This window comes from Dysidea avara, chromosome 4, assembly GCF_963678975.1.
Source record: "Dysidea avara chromosome 4, odDysAvar1.4, whole genome shotgun sequence".
Taxonomy (NCBI): domain Eukaryota; kingdom Metazoa; phylum Porifera; class Demospongiae; order Dictyoceratida; family Dysideidae; genus Dysidea; species Dysidea avara.
Window position 1 is genome coordinate 38711269 of NC_089275.1, and position 14765 is coordinate 38726033.

At 38.5% G+C, this 14765-nt stretch overlaps 1 protein-coding gene and 1 long non-coding RNA gene across 2 annotated transcripts in view; one reads left to right on the plus strand and one right to left on the minus strand.

Annotated features, from left to right (window-relative positions):
* LOC136252056 (short-chain collagen C4-like) overlaps positions 1-14765 on the plus strand; it is a 78928-nt gene that overhangs the window by 46596 nt on the left and 17567 nt on the right. The window lies entirely within an intron of this gene.
* On the minus strand, positions 12614-13543 carry LOC136252058 (uncharacterized). The gene is made up of 5 exons (XR_010699327.1): positions 13323-13543; positions 13098-13268; positions 12980-13042; positions 12874-12913; positions 12614-12810 (listed from the first exon to the last, which is right to left on the minus strand). It is a non-coding gene; the product is annotated as an uncharacterized lncRNA (long non-coding RNA).

Here is a 14765-nt window from a genome sequence, read left to right on the forward strand (position 1 = left end):
TGTATTGTAAAGAGTGTGGTATGCTTTCTTGTATTGTTTACTTATATTGTACATTTTGCCTTTACCTGGCTTACTAGGCTCTGGTTGGCATGGCTGTCTTCCTTTATCTGGTTCACCTGGTTTGCATACTCCAACAGTATACGTATTGTGTATTTCCTGCAAGTTGTGTATACAAATAGTGTGTACCCGTCACTGTTCCATTGCCACACCACTGATGAACCATATTTAGCTACCAGTGACCTCTAGTTGGTGTTGATTCTGTGTTGTATATTGGCTAAATAGCTAAATAATATTGATCTTCATTGATGTTGCCAATAATGTATTATACTGCAATGATGTATAGTTCTCTCCTGTGTTTGTATGCATACTGTGTGCACATTGCCACACCAATGATGTACCGGCACTTGGCTACTGGTGACCTCTAGTTATGATGCCACTATTGTGTTATATCTGTCACTATTGTGACATATTGAGATCATAATTATTTTGATTGTGCTTTCACCACCTAGCCGCATGCATAGCCTCACCAGGGGGGTTGTCACGTTGGTGTATGTACTTGGTTGTATGTGACCCAGTCCTAGTAATTATACAACCAAGTACTAAGAATAATAAGAAATGTGGTTAAAATTACGTCATAAATAATAATGAAAAATAATATTTGAGAAAACTACAAAGCCTAAGGCTTTGCACTCACCAGGAATAGAATCCATGTTGAACAAAGAGACAATCGTATAACGGGAGTGTTTTCGTGGAGGCAATAGAGATGGTACAACAATTCTATTTAACGTTAATCAAAGCACTTCGACACATGACCTGTATTCCATTGTGGGTACATGTTCACTTTACTTATCGATCAGAGAGAGATGATGGATCCTAGAGAGATGACGAGTTGGAAAGCAGATGTACAACGGGTTAGTGTTAATTAGTCAGGTCACATGTGTTTTTTGCAGGTCACTTATTAAATACTGCTGATGGTCAGTTTCATCAGCCTGTTGGAGAAATGGTGCTTGCAAGATAGCTAATGTAAGAAAGCTGGAAATGAGTCTCTTATAAAAATACTGCACAACTGTACAATCGAGATACTCTAATAGAGCAGTCACTTTAGCACACACACTTTTAATTACCGTGTTTGGTTAGCTACCTTATATTTCTACAAGAAATTAAATCACTAAAGTAGCTAAGCTGTGTGTGTTCATCTTGCAGACATACTTAGATTGAATATACTCTAATAGAGCAGTCACTTACTCTATTATAGCAATCGGTTTCTAACTGTTAATTCTGCTATAGCAGTCACATCTACAATTAATTACCAGCTTAGAAAACCATGCTGGTGCCATGCAATTACATAATAACTGGTGTTTATTTTACACCACTGTGAGTAGCTTATTCTCCTGACCACAGTGTGCTAGCTACATAGTATATGCCTTGCCCTGTTGTTAGTTTGTCCCATTTGTATATGTGCTTGGTTGTATGTGATGCGGTCCTAGTTATACAACCAAGTACTAAGAATAATACAAAATGCAGTTAAAATTATGTCATTAATAATGAATGAATAAATAAATAAATAATAAATAATGTTTGAGAAAACTACAAGGCCTAAGGCTTTGCACTCACCGGGAATAGAATCCATGTTGTATGAACAGATAATCATATAATGGGTGAATGTTTCCGTGGAGGTGATAGAAACGGTACAACAATTCTATTTAATGCCGATCAAAACAGCACGTGTTATACCCACTACCAATTGAGCAGATTCAAATGGCGAGCGAACTACTGTTCAATTGTGTTTGAAAGTGTTGCCAGCTGACACACTAAGTCTCAAGTCGCCATGCCAGCTGCCAGTGGATGTGCTCCGTGTATTGATGGCTGCAGAACACCTGAATAGGTTTGACATGCCAGCTGCACAAGGACAGGCATGTTTGTTTGTATTGTAATGTACATATGTCTTGTATTTTATATTTTTTCTGGCTTGCTATATAGGCTCTGGTTGGTTTGGTTGTCTGTTTGTACTAGTATTGTAAAGAGCGTGATATGTTTTAAATGCTTTCTTGTATTCTTCTACATTTTGCCTTTACCTAGATTACTAGGCTCTGGCTGGCTTGGCTGTCTTCCTTTATCTGATTCACCTGGCTTGCATACTCCTACAGTATTGTGCATCTCCTGTAGGTTGTTTATGCATATAGTGTGTGTACCCATCACTGTGCCATTGCCACACCATTGATGAATCGTATTTAGCTACCGGTGACCTCTAGTTGATGCATTGTGGCTGCATAGCTGAGCAACTTTTATCTTCGGTGATGTTGCTAATAATGTATATTGCTGCATGCAATACTGTAATAATGTATAGCTCTCTCCTTTATGTTTTGTACACATCACTAGGGGGTTATCGCATTAGTGTATGTACTTGGTTGTATGTGACGCGGTCCTAGTAATAATCAAGACACACGGTAGTGTGTCGTGCGGCCCAAGAAGCCGGCGCATAACACCTGTGAGTATATTGACAGGAAGAAAGAAAACGCAATTTTCGCACCTCCGTAGCTCTGTGCTGCCTTGATGAAACAAGACGATTGGTGCTGTGGACACTCCCTCCACCTTCAGCACTCCACATTCCAAATTTGCGCGAAATCGCATCAAGCGTTCCCGAGATATGCGACTTCAAAAATTGGCTTAGTTTCTTCGGTTTTTTTTCTTCTTATTTTTCTTCCTCTTTTCGTACACTTACAAAAATTGCTATAAAACACGAACGCAATATCCGATTGCCTAGAAATGTGGCACACTGAAGGGGGGGTATAAAGGCGCATCTCTGTACCAACTTTGGCTAGAATACGATAAACAGGAAAAGAGGTATGAGCGATTATGCAAGAAAAATAACACCAATATGTTGTCACGCCTACAGGGTAAACCGCGTATGGGAAGAAGCTGAAAATCGGTGGGTGAATAGGTTAACTATTGAACCTCAAACCATTTGTGGTTTGAAAGAAATCGAGCTAAAATCCAGGAAGATACAACGAAAAAACCAACAGTGTGTAACAATTATGCAATCGAGATTAGCTAATAAAAACCTACTACTTGCAACGCCTACCAGATAAACCGCTTGGGGTAATGCTTTGAAAATCGCTGTATACATGGAGTAATCATCTTAGAAAGGCTCTTCAATGATGTAAAAGAATCAGACTTAAAGCCACGGAGTTATAACACGAAATCCAACTTGGTGCAGCAAGTGCGAGATCGAGATACTCTAATAGAGCAGTCATCCTAATAGAGCAGTCACCCTGAAGAGAATTCAAGAGATCAGCTAGAAACAAGTAACCTGTATAGAGATCAGCTAGAAACAAGTCACCCTGTAGAAAGATCAGCTACAAAACAATTCACCCTGTAGAGAGATCAGCTAGAAAAAGTTACCTTATAGGGAGTTCATGCAACTATGGAAAGAGATAGTTCAGCTAGAAGAAATCACCTTGTAGAGTTCAGCTACAAAGAAACTACCATGTAGAGAGTTCAGCTACAAACAAATCGCCCTGTAGAGAGATCAATAGAAGAAATTACCTTGTAGAGAGTTCAGCTACAAAGAAACCATCATGTAGAGAGTTCAGCTACAAACAAATCTCCCTGTAGAGAGATCAGCTAGAAGAAGTTTCCTTGTAGAGAGTTCAGCTACAAAGAAACCATCATGTAGAGAGTTCAGCTTCAAACAAAGTACCTGTAGAGAGTTCAGCTACAAACAAATCTCCCTGTAGAGAGATCAGCTAGAAGAAGTTTCCTTGTAAACAGTTCAGTTACAAACAAATCACCCTGTAGACAGATCAGCTAGAAGAAGTTACCTTGTGGAGTTCAGCTACAAAGAAACCATCATGTAGAGAGTTCAGCTGCAAACAAATCACTTGTAGAGAGTTCAGCTACAAACAAATCTCCCTGTAGAAAGATCAGCTAGAAGAAGTCACCTTGTAGAGAGTTCAGCTATAAAGAAACCATCATGTAGAGAGTTCAGCTGCAAACAAATCACCTGTAGAGAGTTCAGCTACAAACCAATCACCCTGTAGAAAGATCAGCTAGAAGAAGTTACCTTGTGGAGAGTTCAGCTACAAAGAAACTATCATGTAGAGAGTTCAGATGCAAACAAATCACCTGTAGAGAGTTCAGCTACAAACAAATCACCCTGTAGAAAGACCAGCTAGAAGAAGTTACCTTGTGGAGAGTTCAGCTACAAAGAAACTATCATGTAGAGAGTTAAGCTGCAAACAAATCACTTGTAGAGAGTTCAGCTACAAACAAATCAGCCTGTAGAAAGACCAGCTAGAAGAAGTTACCTTCTGGAGAGTTCAGCTACAAAGAAAACATCATGTAGAGAGTTCAGATGCAAACAAATCACCTGTAGAGAGTTCAGCTACAAACAATCTCCCTGCAGAAAGATCAGCTAGAAGAAGTTTCCTTGTAGAGAGTTCAGCTACAAAGAACCATCATGTAGAGAGTTCAGCTGCAAACAAATCACCTGTAGAGAGTTCAGCTGCAAACAAATCACCTGTAGAGAGTTCAACTGCAAACAAATCACCTGTAGAGAGTTCAGCTACAAAGAAATCTCCCTGTAGAGAGATCAGCTAGAAGAAGTTACCTTATGGAGAGTTCAGCTACAAAGAAACCTTCATGTAGAGAGTTCAGCTGCAAACAAATCTCCCTGTAGAGAGATCAGCTAGAAGAAGTTTCCATGTAGAGAGTTCAGCTATAAAGAAACCATCATGTGGAGAGTTCAGCTACAAACAAATCTCCCTGTAGAGAGATCAGCTAACTTGTAAAGAGTTCAGCTACAAACAAATTTCCCTGTAGAGAGATCAGCTAGAAGAAGTTTCCTTGTAGACAGTTCAGCTACAAACAAATCACCCTGTAGAAAGATCAGCTAGAAGAAGTTACCTTGTAGAGAGTTCAGCTATAAAGAAACCATCATGTAGAGAGTTCAGCTGCAAACATCACCTGTAGAGATTTCAGCTACTAACAAATCCCCCTGTAGAGAGATCAGCTAACTTGTAAAGAGTTCAGCTACAAACAAATCATCCTGTAGAAAGATCAGCTAGAAGAAGTTACCTTGTGGAGAGTTCAGCTACAAACAAATCACCCTGTAGAAAGACCAGCTAGAAGAAGTTACCTTGTGGAGAGTTCAGCTACAAAGAAAACATCATGTAGAGAGTTCAGATGCAAACAAATCACCTGTAGAGAGTTCAGCTACAAACAAATCTCCCTGTAGAAAGATCAGCTAGAAGAAGTCACCTTATAGAGAGTTCAGCTACAAAGAACCATCATGTAGAGAGTTCAGCTGCAAAAAAATCACCTGTAGAGAGTTCAGCTGCAAACAAATCACCTGTAGAGAGTTCAGCTACAAAGAAACTATCATGTAGAGAGTTCAGCTGCAAACAAATCACCTGTAGAGAGTTCAGCTACAAACAAATCTCCCTGTAGAGAGATCAGCTAGAAGAAGTTACCTTATGGAGAGTTCAGCCACAAAGAAACCATCATGTAGAGAGTTCAGCTGCAAACAAATCACCTGTAGAGAGTTCAGCTACAAACAAATCAATCTGTAGAGAGATCAGCTAGAAAAAGTTACCTTGTAGAGAGTTCAGCTACAATGAAACCACCATGTAGAGAGTTCAGCTGCAAAGAAATCCCCCTGTAGAAAATTCAGCCACAAACAAATTGCTCTGTAGAAAGATCAGTTAGAAGAAGTTACCTTGTAGAGAGTTCAGCTACAAAGAAACCATTTTGTAAAGAGCTCAGCTGCAAACAAATCACCTGCACAGAATTCAGCTACAAACAAATCACCCTGTATAGAGATCAGCTAGAAGAAGTTACCTCGTAGATAGTTCAGCTACAAACAAATCACCCTGTAGAGAGATCAGCTAGAAGAAGTTACCTTGTAGATCGTTCTGATACAAACAATTCACCCTGTAGAGAGAGCAGCTAGAAGAAGTCACCTTGTAGAGTGTTCAGTTACAAAGTAACCACCATGGAGAGTTCTGTAATAAACAAATGTATTATTTAAATGTAATTCGTACATTTACTGATAAAATCAGAAAGTACGTTTGCTTCATCTTTTCTTCTTCCTGTAGTAAAGAAAAAAGACAGGTTAAAAAAGTCCCAAAGCCGGCCATAGGCTGGCTTAGGGGTATACAAATACAAAAAGAAATGAAATCTAATCCAAAACAGCCAAGCTGTAAAAAAACAGTGCGGCCCTCAAAAAGGCTATGGTGAAAAAAGATATGAAATCCAAGGTGGCGGCCAAGAAATGGCTGTGATGGTAGGTTAATGGTAAAAATTTTAATAACGACAATTCAGGTGAATTTTTGTGCCGCTTGAGGGCCGCACTGTTTTTTTACAGCTTGGCTGTTTTGGATTAGATAATAATAATAGTAAAAACATTGACTCATATGAAAATTTTCCTTTTCCCCTCTGCAATTAAGCTCCCCCCATACAGCTAATTCTAGATCAGTTCTATGCCAACCCAAGTAATTGTATTTGCACATTATAATCATGTATAATATTTGCACAGTAAAGCAAAAATAAAATAGCCCAGCCTATTATGCTGGCATAATTTTGAGAATAATAGGTCACCGATTTGATAATAATAGGTCACCAATTTGGTGAGAATGATTTCAGAATAATAGGATGGGTAAAGGCATAATTTTAGAATTATCGGATTCCCATGGGAATAATCAGTGGAATTAAGGGGCATGTCTATTCTTGATTAAGCTAGAATAAAGAGTTAAACTACTAAGAGTGATATATAGCTGACATTAGTATATGAGTGCTGGCTGAACAGGAGCTGAAAGCCTTTAAAAGATCGATATACTCTAATAGAACTATCAAACACTCTGATAGAGCAGTCAGATCTTTTCATGTTAATAATCTACAGCCCGCATCAGGGATTCAACTGCATGATTACCTGCAATTCTGAAACTTGTACATCTAATTCCAGTGTATCATCTTAAAGTCTTTGATCATTACTTAGTATGTAGCTACAACCATAGCTTTGCTACAACCATAGCTTTAATACACCAATAATATAAAATATTTGAAGCAGTCTGCAAACAGCTATTTCAAGTATGTTGTAACTACTTATGGCTAAAAAATTAATGATGTAGGGGGAGCACTTCATTTGTGGTTATTAATTAATTCTGGCAAAACTATGTAGATCAGCATCTTGAAAACTAAGTGACTAGCTATAGAAACTAAATGAGAATTAGTTTGGAATAATAGGCTAGACTCAAGAATAAAAAAAGAATAATAGGTGAAAATTTTGAGAAATTTTGGAAGGAATAATAGGTAAATTTTGAGCATAATAGGTCTACAATAGAGGGAGTACTGTACCGGCATTGCCAGATAATACCAGCGTTACCAGCATTACCAGCATTGTACCAGATAGGAGAGGGAGCACTGTAATACCCAAATCCTTAACCACTGAGCTGCTACTCAGTGATTAAGGATTTGAGTGTTCAGTTGGTTTGAACACTGGTACAGTGCTCCCTCTATTATCCAAACTTATTGGGCCCTGGGTGAATTCAGATAATCGAAAATTTTTGGATAGTAAAAATCCATTTATAATTTATACAGAAATCTGTTCAAATACAATGTACACCTTTGTCAAAATACATAATAGAGTGTGCATGAAAATGTCAAAAAAACTTACAGTAGTCCCTCTATTATCTGGCCATTGATTATCTGAACATTTCATTATCCAAACTGTGAAAATAGCATTTGCTTTACCCTGTGCTGTGACTGTTCTATTAGAGTATTTCAACCCTGTGATTTACAGTTGTTTGGTTTTGTACTTTGTAACTTTACAGCTATCTTTTAAACCACAAAAAGTTTGAGGTATGATGGTTGACATATACCTTGGTGTTCTTGTTGACTCAAAGCTCAATTGGAATGAAAATTATAAATCAGATAGTTTGTCATGCAGCCACGTACAGCTAGTGCAGAAGTGTGACAGACAAGTGTGCATTTTACAAGAACCAAGAAAACATTGTTTTCACACATTCGTAGTTCAATAGTGCCCGAATGGAAATTACCCAGTTTTGCTGCAGAAACTCCCTTTGGGTAGGGTACCTCCTATTCCAAATCTGAGTTGAATCAGCCCATGAGATAAGTGCCTTCAAATTTCGTCTTATTTTCTTCATATTATTCTTCATCTTCTGGCTTCTTTTTCTTCATTTTGTTCCACTTGCTGTAACTCATGCATGCTATAGCTAATTGACTTCAAATTTAAGGGGCAGTAAGAGCATAATGTTACACATTTACAGCCCAAGTTTTATGCAGATCGAACTAAGAACAGCCGAATTACGTGTGATTTTGAAAATTGTTGTCACACCTATAAGGTAATCCACTTGATGGAATAACATGAAAATCAGTCTGTACATAAAGTTACTATCATAGTGCAAACCTTTGTGTTTTGAAAGTACTGAGAATATTAAATAAGGAGATATAAAGCAAAACCAAATACGTAAAAAACACAATCAAGATACTCTAATAGAACAGTCACTGAGAAGTAAAAATGTGTACAAAAATGTTGAAAATATTTCTCCAAGTTTCAAACTAGGGACGTATTATATGCCCTTATATGCCCAAGCCCATTACCACTCTACCAAGTTGCTCACCTCACTTAAATTCTATCTTATAAATGAAACTTCTGGTTTAGTACACTAGAATGATAACTTGTAGGTATATCTAATCCAAAACAGCCAAGCTGTAAAAAAAGTGTGCCACAAAATTCACCTAAATTGTCGTTATTAAAATTTTTACCATTAACCTACCATCACAGCCATTTCTTGGCCGCCACCTTGGATTTCACATCTTTTTTCACCATAGCCTTGGTGAGGGCCACACACTTTTTTTAAAGCTTGGCTGTTTTGGATTAGATTTCATTTCTTTTTGTATTTGTATACCCCAAAGCTGGCCTATGGCCAGCTTTGAGACTTTTTTAACCTATCTTTTTTTCTTTACCACAGGAAGAAGAAAAGATGAAGTAGATGTACTTTAAATATTTTATCAGTAAATGTACAAATTATATATATAATACATATATTTATTACAGAAATCTCCACGGTGGTTTCTTTTTAACTGAACACTCTACAAGGTGACTTCTTCTAGATGCTCTCTCTACAGGGTGAATTGTTTGTAGCTGAACGATCTACAAGGTAACTTCTTCTAGCTGATCTCTCTACAGGGTGATTTGTTTGTAGCTGAATTCTGTACAGGTGATTTGTTTGCAGCTGAGCTCTTTACAGAATGGTTTCTTTGTAGCTGAACTCTATAAAAGGTAACTTCTTCTAACTGATCTTCTACAGGGAAATTTGTTTGTGGCTGAATTTTCTACAGGGTGATTTCTTTGCAGCTAAACTCTCTACATGGTGGTTTCTTTGTAGCTGAACTCTCTACAAGGTAATTTCTTCTAGCTGATCTCTCTACATGGTGATTTGTTTGTAGCTGAATTCTATACAGGTGATTTGTTTGCAGCTGAGCTCTTTACAAAATGGTTTCTTTGTAGCTGAACTCTCTACAAGGTAACTTCTTCTAACTTATCTTTCTACAGGGTGATTTGTTTGTAGCTTAACTATCTACTAGGTAATTTCTTCTAGCTGATCTCTCTACAGGGTGGTTTGTTTGTAGCTGAATTCTGTACAGGTGATTTGTGTGCAGCTGAGCTCTTTACAGAATGGTTTCTTTGTAGCTGAACTCTCTACAAGGTAACTGTTCTAGCTGATGTCTCTACAAGGTCACTAGTTTGTAGCTGAACGCTCTACATGGTAGTTTCTTTGTAACAAAACTTTCTACAAGGTGACTTCTTCTAGCTGATCTTTCTACAGGGTGATTTGTTTGTAGCTGAACTCTCTACAAGGTAACTTCTTCTAGCCGATCTCTCTACGTGGAGATTTGTTTGTAGCTGAACTCTCTACAGGTGATTTGTTTGCAGCTGCATGAACTCTCTACAAGGAAACTTCTTCTAGCTGATCTCTCTACAGGGAGATTTGTTTGTAGCTGAATTCTCTACATGATGGTTTCTTTGTAGCTGAACTCTCTACAAGTTAACTTTTTCTAGCTGATCTCTCTACAGGGTGATTTGTTTGTAGCTGAACTATCTAAAGGTGATTTGCTTGAAGCTGAACTCTCTAAATGATGGTTTCTTTGGAGCTGAACTCTCTACAAGATAACTTCTTCTAGCTGATATCTCTACAGGGAGATTTGTTTAAAGCTCAATTCTGTACAGGTGATTTGTTTGCAGCTAAACTCTTTACAGAATGGTTTCTTTGTAGCTGCACTCTCTACAAGGTCACATCTTCTAGTTGATGTCTCTACAGGGTCACTAGTTTGTAGCTGAATTCTCTACATGGTGGTTTCTTTGTAACTGAACTCTCAACAAGGTGACTTCTTCTAGCTGATCTTTCTACAGGGTGATTTGTTTGAAGCTGAACTCTCTACAAGGAAACTTCTTCTAGCTGATCTCTCTACAGGGAGATTTGTTTGTAGCTGAACTCTCTACAAGTTATTTGTTTGCAGCTGAACTCTCTACATGATGGTTTCTTTGTAGCTGAACTCTCTACAAGGTAACTTCTTCTATTTATCTCTCTACAGGGCGATTTATTTGTAGCTGTACTCTCTACATGGTGGTTTCTTTGTAGCTGAACTCTACAAGGTGATTTCTTCCAGCTGAACTATCTCTTTCCATAGTTGCATGAACTCCCTGCAAGGTAACTTCTTCTAGCTGATCTCTCTACAGGGTGAATTGTTTGTAGCTAATCTCTCTACAGGGTGACTTTTTTCGAGCTGATCTCTATACAGGTTACTTGTTACCAGCTGATCTCTTGAATGCTCTTCAAAGTGACTGCTCTATTAGGATGACTGCTCTATTAGAGTATCTCGATCTCGCACTTGCTGCACCAAGTTGGATTTCGTGTTATAACTCCGTGGCTTTAAGTCTGATTCTTCTACACCATTGATGAGCCTTTCTAAGATGATTACTCCATCTGTACAACGATTTTCAAAGCATTACCCCAAGCGGTTTATCTGGTAGGCGTGGCAAGCAGTCATTTCTTTATTAGCTAATCTCGATTGTGTAATTGTTACACACTGTTGGTGTTTTCGTTGTATCTTCCTGGATTTTAGCTCGATTTCTTTCAAACCACAAAAGGTTTGAGGTTCAATAGTTAACCTATTCACCTACCGATTTTCAGCTTCTTCCTATACGTGGTTTACCCTAATTTTGAAGTTGCATATCTCGGGAACGCTTGAAGCGATTTTGCTCAAATTTGGAATGTGGAGTCCTGTAGGTGGAGGGAGTGTGCACAGCAAAAATCGTCTTGTTTCATCAAGGCAGCACAGAGCTACGGAGGTGCGAAAAGTGCCTTTTTTTTCTTCCTGTCAATATACTCATGGGTGTTACGCGCCGGCTTCTTGGGCCGCACGACACACTACCGTGTGTCTTGATCAGTGGAAATTTGAATTGAAGTAATGTGTGCTCTATTAAAGCACCACAAAAATTATGGAATATCAAAATTAATGTATCATGTGGCCAAGTAAAGCCAGTGCAGTTGGGCAACATACTCGTTTTACAGAATCTAGAAATGCTATTTTCATGTATCCATAGCTCAATAGTGCTTGAACAGTAATTAATCATTTCTGCTAGGGTAGGGCATCTCCATTCCTAAAATCTGCCCAGCTATCATTGGGATAAACGTGCCTTCAAAATTCATCTTATTTCAGTTCTTAAATACATATAGCCACGTAGTCTTTGGCAATTCCTGTAGAAAAGGGGGGGGAAAGTTAAAAGAAAGTATCAAAGCCATCCATTAGCTGGCTTTGTAACTTGCAACTACGAAATGAAGTGATATCCGCACAAAAACAACCAACACAGCTAAATAAGAGACCATTACGGGACGAAATTATCCCGTAAAGATACCCGTAGCTGAGCAAATACATGACAACTACGGATTTCGCACTTAACCCCAAGACGAGGTTCAAGCTTACCCGTGGTGGAATCACCTTTCAAGATGTGGACCCGTCTTTATACTCGTCTCAATCTCGAGATGCGTCGTCATGATGGGCGTAATTGTGCCATGAACGTGATCGCTAATCTATATTCGCAACTCCGGGTTTGGGTTATAAAATTCGTGTTAAATTTTAATACTTGCAATAATATATTTACAACACAATTCCCCCATAATCACTGTCACTCCCATTATCTCCGCTTAGTGTGTCAAAAACTTCTAGTCCTCCTTCCTCTTGATACTATAACGTGTACAGATATTAATAAACTGCTGCATATACAATAATTATGTACGTACCACTGTCTTTCCATTCAAATGGTTCTCGACTATTGTTTAGTTGGTGCTATGTAGCTCAGCTGTTTCAGTCCAAACACAATTAATTTCATTTACCAACTTATCCCTTAATAATATTAGCCTTACCATTTTGCTGTTGGCACTTATGGTCCTGGCATTTTTTCTACCACTATGTTGGCTAGCTGTTTCACTCCTAGCACATAAGTTCATTGATCGACCAATTCCTCAAGAGAGTATACTTACCATTTTGCTACTAACAATTCCTTTTCTGTCACTTCTGTCACGATGTTGGGTACACGCTTCACTCTAAAGATACAATTTCACTCACAATTCCTCAACAATATTATACTTACCATTTGGATACTGGCATTTCCTTTCCTGCCACTTCCAACACGTCCAGGAGCCATTTTAATGTAAACACCAGTGGTGAATCTATCTCTTCTACTAGTGCTTTTCATCTTCCCTGGCATTCTTTCTAGCAAAATTTGCTCTAAACACAAAGTTTATGGTGCTATGAAGAAATCACTCACGAATGTTGTACACATCATCTCACCGTTTCGAGGTCTGTCTCTTTAATACGTCAACTTCCATAACTACACACACAAAGCCTTGAATTTTAAACTACACAATGTTTATGGTGCTATGAAAAAATCACTCACGAATGTTGTACACATCATCTCACCGTTTCGAGGTCTGTCTCTTTAATACGTCAACTTCCACAACTACACACACAAAGCCTTGTATTTTAAACTATTCCAAAAAGAATGTTGTACATACCATTTAATCATTCAAAGTCTTTTTCTTATCCATATAGTGCTACTGTTTGTTCTGTCTCTCTGCCACTACAGTCAACATTTCTTCAAACAACCAATCCCAAAGATGTTATAATATAGATACAGTCCCAGTCTTTCTATTACTGTTGTCAGCCTTTCCAAGAATTGTTTCACCCTAACCAAAACAATCACCCTACTAGTAAATCAAATGCTGTATGCACCATCTCACTGTTTTCAGGTCTTGCACTATCATCAGTATTTATAGCCGTATCCCTCTGAATCAAAAGCGCCCTTTTGCTTTGCCAGTTCTTCTTTTCCATTTGTTCTCTAATCAGCTCTTCTTCTGCTTCCAACAATTCTTTTGTTGATCTAAGCAAAGCATTATTGAACATTCAAGAATTCTGTACTCACCATCTCATTGATGATGTATCCACTGTTAGGATCTTAACAACTGTTGTAGCTGATCACCTGAAATGTCAATTCATTTACGATCGCTTGCTCTAGATATAAAATAATGTTGTAATTGAACAGTGCAAATACTAAACATTCTTGGTAATCTCTTAGAAACAACTTTCCTGTCCAAATTTCTTATTAATGAGTGCCAATAGGAAGAAACTTTTTACGCGACTAGCACATTCCATCCACTGTTACTACGTCTTTCAGAGGCATCATTCATGTAAAATTACTTCTTTTCCACGTATCATATTCTGAACACGTGAAGTCTTCAAGTAATGGTGGACTACTAGTCGATCCATCACTCATCCTTTGGTACGAGCACTTTACCATCTACAAAGCGCTTGCATACGACGCGAACTTCACAACAACAACAACAACAAGAGTGGTTACTCTATGCTGAGTTCCATCACCATGTTCAACAGTTACATCATCACGTGAGAAGCACACTGTCAGACAACTCTAATTAGTGCCGTAGGATAAGCAATCCAGTGTGAGCATTACAGTGTGGTGTAGTACAATGCTGACCCGTGTTCTACAATTTCGTGAAGATTACACTCTGTAGTCCGGTTCGTGTTCTAATATACATTTTAGTGTGTCGATTTTGTTAATGGCGAACTAGACGAGCTCCAAAGTATTGGTGTTATCCATGTTGTAGTTGAACAAACTGGTGACCTGTTCCCAGACCTTGTATGTGCGTCACCCTTGTTGTAATTCCACATACTGTTAACGTCTTTCTTGTTGTATTGTTATTTATGGGCTGGTGTGTGTCAATTCTGTTGTGTATCCACACACTGGCGACCTGTGTTTGGGTCTTGTAGGTGTGTCAATTGTGTTGTGTATCCACTCACTGGCGACCTGTGTTTGGGTCTTGTAGGTGTGTCAATTGTGTTTTGTATCCACACACTGGCGACCTGTTTTCGGGTCTTGTAGGTGTGTCATTTGTGTTGTGTATCCACATACTGGCGACCTGTTTTCGGGTGTTGTAGGTGTGTCAATTGTGTTGTGTATCCACGCACTGGCGACCTGTGTTTGGGTCTTGTAGGTGTGTCAATTGTGTTTTGTATCCACACACTGGTGACCTGTTTTCGGGTCTTGTAGTTTTGTAAATTATGTTGTGTATCCACGCACTGGCGACCTGTGTCCGGGTCTTGTAGGTGTGTCAATTGTGTTGTGTATCCACACACTGGCGACCTGTTTTTGGGTCTTGTAGTTTTGT